Source organism: Anser cygnoides, chromosome 11 (genome assembly GCF_040182565.1).
Source record: "Anser cygnoides isolate HZ-2024a breed goose chromosome 11, Taihu_goose_T2T_genome, whole genome shotgun sequence".
NCBI classification, from domain to species: Eukaryota; Metazoa; Chordata; class Aves; order Anseriformes; family Anatidae; genus Anser; species Anser cygnoides.
The window spans coordinates 10,617,295-10,624,148 of NC_089883.1; the positions used below are offsets into that span (position 1 = coordinate 10,617,295).

General features: G+C 43.8%; 1 protein-coding gene across 7 annotated transcripts in view; it reads right to left on the bottom strand.

The window, feature by feature from the left end:
* The window catches only part of LOC106043357 (high affinity cAMP-specific and IBMX-insensitive 3',5'-cyclic phosphodiesterase 8A), a 141,683-nt gene that overhangs the window by 88,546 nt on the left and 46,283 nt on the right, over positions 1 to 6,854 (bottom strand). The gene's annotated exons all lie outside the window — the stretch shown is intronic.

The window sequence follows — 6,854 nt, forward strand, 5'->3', positions numbered from 1 at the left end:
TGAAGCCTGCAGCGAAGGCAGCCTGGTCTGCACCCACCGCTGTGCCCCGAGGGCAGAGCTCGGCAGTGGGCTCTCTGCTCCCAGACCCCACTCCTGCTTCAGAGCAACACCTCGGCCCGAAGAGGGACCACCACCATGCAGCACTGCTAAAAGAAAAGGCACTGGCACGCCACACGACAGGCTCACCCAGGCCAGCATCTCCACTCCAGCAGTGAGGGATCAAGGTGCATGGCTTGGGTGCATGGCCAGTCTCTGCTTCCTGCAGGTAGAGGCTCGTCCCACAAGCCTGTGGCTTGAGGGGTTCCCCCAGCACAACACAAGCTGCACATCTCTGTGACAGTACAGATGAATTTTCCTTTTGCTGACTCCTGTATTCAGTTCTTGGATCTACGTAAAATTTGGTCATCTGCAGCATCTTCTGAAACTGAGTTCTAGCTTCATGCAGTGCATGAAAAAATGTCATCTTCGTTTTAAACCTGCCATCTCAAAACTTCCTTTGACAACCTTGTTCCTAGCCTTTTTTTTTTTTTTAATATATATATTAGGCTGTCAGAGTGTATATTTGTGTGGATGAATGTACAGGTCTGTGAATCCACAGCACTCTTACAACCAGTATTGCCAACGCTGTTCCACCAATTGCGCTACTGTCAAACCAGAGAACGGTCTTAGGACCTCCCCGCTGCCCATTCAACATCTCAAGCAGCAATGAGAGACTTTTACTGAGAGCAACACGAAAACCATGTATTTAAGGTAGGCCTGCAATTCTTGAATAACCTGTTAGGAAGTCGAAAGCCTAGAGTCCATTCACTAACAGAAATAAAACCTCCCCTGGAAGTGATATGAGCTTATATTTACTGAGTGGCTTAACCAAAGGCAGATGGCTAATTAACTTAATGAGCACTACATTAAAACCAGGAAGTTCCAAATACCTGTCAAACGTATTTGTCAAAGGAACATTGTCCTTTCCAAAGCCAAATGTACTCTTGTATCCATGAAAAGCTAAAATAAATCAACCCTCAGGTAAATTCTGATGCAAGAACTCTAAAACAGCGCCCAAGATAGGACAAGTGGCTTACAATATCACACGACAAAGAAATGAAAAGTGCTATGGAACTGTTTAAGACAGTACTGACCACTTTCAATATTTCAAATGACAGACCCTTTGCCAGCAGTTGGCAAGACCAAGACAAGGCACAGACACAAAGTCAGAGCAATGCTCCTTGCTCCTAGAGCCCTGACCTCTTTAGATGCTGATTGGAAGGACAAGGGACACAGAGAAAGTCTGCAGCTCTACGCAAGCATACCAAATCCTCACCGGTCCAAGCAGAACTCAGTTCTACTGCTAAAAATATCACAGAATCCTAGAATCATCAAGGTTGGAAAAGCCCTCCAAGATCATCTGGTCTAAGCATCCCCCTACCACCAATGTCACCCACTGAACCATGTCCCTACGCACCACGTCCAACCTTTCCTTTTCCAACCTTCTACATACTACTAACTCAAAAGAAACATGAATCCCAAGGGATGAAGATCCCTACCAGACCCATTACAGATAGGAATAAGAAATGACCAAACAGTCTGCAAAGGCTGCCGCTGTGCTAGCCCTGCAGGACTCCTCTGCCGAGCACAACCAGGGCAATTCGGGGGAGCCAGGGTCTCTAGCAACGAGCAAGTTACCATCTGGAATGGCCGCTTCGCCTGCCAGGAGCCTCAGCACGCCTGCTGCCATGCAGCAGCAACCTCTCCTACAGAAGGGAAGGAGACTTAGCAAAAGATAACAGAAGAAAGTGGGGTTAGCCTACTAACCTCTGAAATTTGCAGATCCCTACTGAATTAGATGACAAACAAACACAAGTGATTTCAAGGTAGGTTCATAATCAAATGATTACTAGGCTGAAGTTTTCTTACTGAACAAATACGGGGACGATCTTTATAGGTCTTTAAGCACATAATGACCAGAGAGGCGATTCAATTTCCCGAAGCATCCAAGCAAGTCACACACGCATTAAATGAGTACCACTGAAAATCCTAGTTGGTGTCCATATGCATTTTGGGAACCTGTCAAAACCTGTCCCTTAATTCCTCATGTTTGATTTCATACATTTACTGAAATCCTTTTATCACTGGACAGTTTTGAATTCCCTGATGTAATATAAAGATATCTGACAACTGAAAAAAAATCATTTTCTTTGCCTTTTACATGGATGTAACTATCACTATCACTGGAAGAGAAGAACCTGTCCCAACATTAATAAATAGTATTCTCCCTTTGTCATATGAGTGGAAGAATATTATGACCTACTCTGTCAACATTTGTAAACACATTTCATCCAAATCACAGAGTAAGGTTCCAACAGACAGACCCAGGAAACTCCCTGTTACACCAGTGCAGCATGCAATGTCCTCCCTGAAGCAGCAGTGCAAGTCTGGAGGTGGAACACCTCCCCGGAGCAGGCACGGGGCCGTGCAGGCATTGTGGAGAGGTTGCCCAATTCCTGCCAGCTCTTGTGGTGTCCGCAGGGTAACTCCTTGCAGGTGAGGAGAGGTGAAGGCTGAGAACTCCCTGGTGAAAGAACTGTGGGGGCAGAGAGCAAAAGAGCCCCCAGGAGGAGAAATGTGAAGAACCAACTTCTGAAATGGAGCTCCCAGGGGGCTTATGCACCTCCCTGCACTCAAGCCCCTGGCAGGGATGTCCAGCATGCAGTTTGTGTAGTTTGGTCCAAGCAGGACAGAACGTCAACTGTTTCTAGGGCCCAGTTCTGTTTCTTACTGAGGTCAGACTGTGTTCCCTCTGCTTCCAAAAGGAGCTAGACTGGATCCTAAGTGATTTAAGTCGCACACATTTTTCAGTACTCCAGCCTGTCTTTAAGGAAGCAGAATAGATGTTTGAGCACCTGAAAAAGTCTTGCCATAATTGTTGTTTTCCAGTGAAGACAAATTTTCTGCCCCCATGGCACAAGCAGAACACCAAGTCACTGCTGTTGCTAGTGTGGGTTAGACTGAAAGTAGTGGATGAAGACACAGCTAAAATGAAGTTAACAGTTTCACTGTGATGGTTCTTCAAACAAGCAGCCATTGGGGCTATGCCCTTCTCATTCCAACAGATGGAGACAGAGACCTTTGGGTTTAAGCATCATGTCTCAATCTCAAAATCTAAATATTACAAATTTAGATATTACCCTAGTGTATCCATGCTCATTCACAGAAGCTTTAGACTCTCACATAACTTTCTAGCAGAGGAACTTCAATAATAAGATAATCAGATCCGTTCACAGGGTTATGTACAAAAATAAAACGGAGGAGTAAACTAACCAAAATTCATATCTTTTTTTTCCCGCTCTCCTACGGAAGATTACATCCAGTCAAGGTCAAAAAACAGTGTTAAGAAGCAATAGGTTTGCTTAAATTGTATTTAAACAACTTAAGTAATAACACTCTCCTGAGTTCTGGGAAACAGCCTGACACTTGGAGGAAAAATCCCAGGTCAAACATTTTCACTATTTATTGTACTTTAAAGTTTTGGGTGCTCTTTGTGCTTCAGAAGTGCTGACCATGCAACTGAAGCTAGCGAGGGCTCTGAGGTGCTCTGTACTTCAGAGGAGCGTGTCATGTCCCCAGAATATGCTGAGTTCCCAAAATTAAGCTTGTGAAGTTAGCACAGCAAACTATGGAAATGTTGCAGTAGGTCCAGTCCTGTTGGCATTGACTTCTTATGGACTCCAAGCAGACCGTCTTTCTCAGCAATGCAGAATTCAGAAGAAACTGTTTTTTTCTGGGTCGTGTAAGGTTACTGAACTCAAGATACCCTTCAAAATGCATTTGTCTCATATATTTGTTTAATTCAGCCCCCTCTCCTTTTTCTGGGAATACATAGCAAATGTACAATCATTTGAACCATGACATCTCCCCATCCTACCTCCATTCTGAAGACATCTGTCTAAACATTTTCCAAAGAATTGCAATTCACTGTTATTGCAATGCACTATTTCTTTTTCCCCAACATGATCTTTATGCTTCCAGCTCCTGACATTCACTGTCGCAGTTGGCATGCTTTCCTCCCTCTGAAGTGTTTCACCTTCAGGAAACATCCCAGCTCCTCTGGCCAGCAGGATAAGAAACCTGCGTTGGTTTCTGTACTTGGTTTGGTGAAACAATGCACAGCACTGCCAAGTTTCTAGGCTGCCCATTTGAATCTCAAACCTAGGACTACATACTACATACTTCGGACCTATTCCACAACCCATAAAGGAAGCAAACAACAGAGACGGTTCTCTAATTAAAAAAAAAAAAAAAGTCTAAATCAGTGTGGTTTTGTTTGTTTGTTTGTTTAAAGGCAGGAAGACCCTGCTTTAAAACTGTTTTGTCCTGAAGATAAAATAAAAACTTACAGGTGTTTACAACATCAGCTTTACAATCAACTTGCAAAACTAGACAGCACAAATTGTGTCTAAATTGCAAAACTAGACAGCACAAATTCAGTGTCTAAATCTGTCCTCTCTCTCTTCAGCAGCTTCAAGCTCTGCACTTGCTGACTGCTGAGACGTTGTCACTGGTTGGCCATCTTGACTGTCCTTGCTTTTCTTTGTCCGGCTTCCCTGCCTCCTGACTCTTCTCCACTCCGCCCTGAAGTGAACCGCTAAAATCTCCTCTGAATTTCTCCAGTGGTTTCCTGTTATTACTGCAAACTCAAAAAGCTTCTTCCTCAGTTACAATACTCTGTATGTTTTCCACACCAACTACATCTTTGCTCCCTCCAACTCCTCCCTTATCATTGTCCCTGCTATTATTTTCTCAGCGTTGCATCTTTCGCTTACACCCAGAACAGCTTCTCACTTCTCTTCAGCAACCTTTTTCTCCTAACCTCATCAGCTGGTCTGTTTATCCAGGACCATCTTTTTTCTTTTCGCTCTTTACTCATTAACCACCAATACTCTAATCTTAACACACTTCTTCATGGCTTGATTTTGCCGCCCTACATTAACTTCTAAACTCTTCAAGACAAGAATCACATCTTGTTGTTTGTTTCTCGAGCATAATTTCAAAATACGCAGGGAAGAAAAGCTTGGAACAAATAACCCAAATGCCCCAGGAGTTTCCTGAAGACAAATGGATTGAATCCAAGAGGGAGTTCTACTTTACGTGAGAGCAAACAAGCAGCTACAAAAGAAAAAACAGAAAATACTCTGTGAAGGCAATCACTAATGCAGTCACACAGTTACAAGAAGAAATTGTGCGTGGAAGTAGTTTTACTATTGCAAACAACTCAAAGATGTGCATCTTGTGTATTTCTCAATTGGCATAACTGTGCTATGTTTTTTCACTGAGATGGAAATAGCACAGCCTTAGACATCGCATGAGACAGCCACCTCCTGCACAAATCAGTGTTGCCAGCCTTGAAGCTGACCATATTAATAGGGAAAGAAAGGATGTAGGTTAACAGCTTCAGTGTTAACTTCAGTGTAAAACTAGTCCCTTATTTCCAATTTCTAACACTAAAGTGTTGTTGCATTTGGCAGATGCCGTCCAATTTGATGCTTATTTTAATGGAGTGACCACAGAAAGCCAAAGCAATGGGAAACAGCCTGAGCAAAATTCATCACCGTCATGAAGAAATGCAGTCAGTCTGGAAGCTCAGTCTGTTGTCTTTCTCCGGCAACCTTCTAGTTGTTAACCAGACTGCCATTTCACTAGCACGTTTTGCTTGTTTCCAAAGGCACCGATGAAAAATGAAGCTGCAAAGGTTAATAAAGGTACGCACAATGTTTCACTAGGGACAGCTGCAGCTCGTCTAAACCTGCACTTACTCTACCGCAGTCAATGGAGCAATAACAGTTCTCCAAGGCTGAGGCTTTGCCTTCAAAAGTCTACATGGGCTTTTTTCTGCACTCTATTTCATGCCAGAAAGAGTGTTGATTGGGCAAATCATCCAGAGTACAGTTGTACCATTCAAAACCAACATAAACCGATGAAGAAACAGATCAAACAGAAAAACAAAGCTGAGTATAAGCAGACAACCAACCCACTGCCAAACGGAACCACCAAAGATTGCGCACAGCAGAGCTGTAAAACGTGCGAGATAATAAGCGTGATGCAGCATGCTGGAGAACTAGCTGCAACTCATAACTAGGTTGTAATGTGCTGACTTCAAAAACCCCTCTAGAAGAATGAATCATAACAGGTTGCATGCAATCACTCATGTACAGAGACTACAGAAATATTAAGCTTTCATAAACCCTTTGAAAATATCTGGAAAACAAGTCAGGCAATATTTAAGTAAGGCTATAAAGAAAGCGCAGAACCAGTAAGTCATATCAAACTGTCACACACGCACAATAAAGACTCTGAAAATACGCTCGCAGATGACTTCCTAAAAAGACAAGAGATCAAAACCAGCACTTTGTATTTTACTCGAGTAAAGATTAAATAGATAGCAAATTCTACAGGGTAGAAACACAGCTGTTCTAATTCGCCTTTTTTTTTTTTTTTCTAGTCATAAAATACCACACTGCTTCTGCACAGGAAAGAATGTAACTCCAGATAGAAGCAGGGTTACAAATGTCCGGAGGCCAAATGCTTGGAGAGATCAAACAGACTCCTCCATCCCTTCCTTGGTCACTCAACAGGCTGCCAGCCCCTGGCTTCTCGACAAACTCCAGAATGACAGCGAAATATAGATAAAATCTGGTGCACTGCATCGACCCCCCCCCGCTGCGATGCAGGACGTTATGCAAGCCCCCTCCGACACTGCAGACTTCCAAAAGCGCAGGAGGTGCCCGGGCGCAGCCAAGACCCGAGGTAGGGTGAGACCGCTCGGTGCTGAGCCCCGCTTCGCACCCAGCTCCCGGACCACTCAC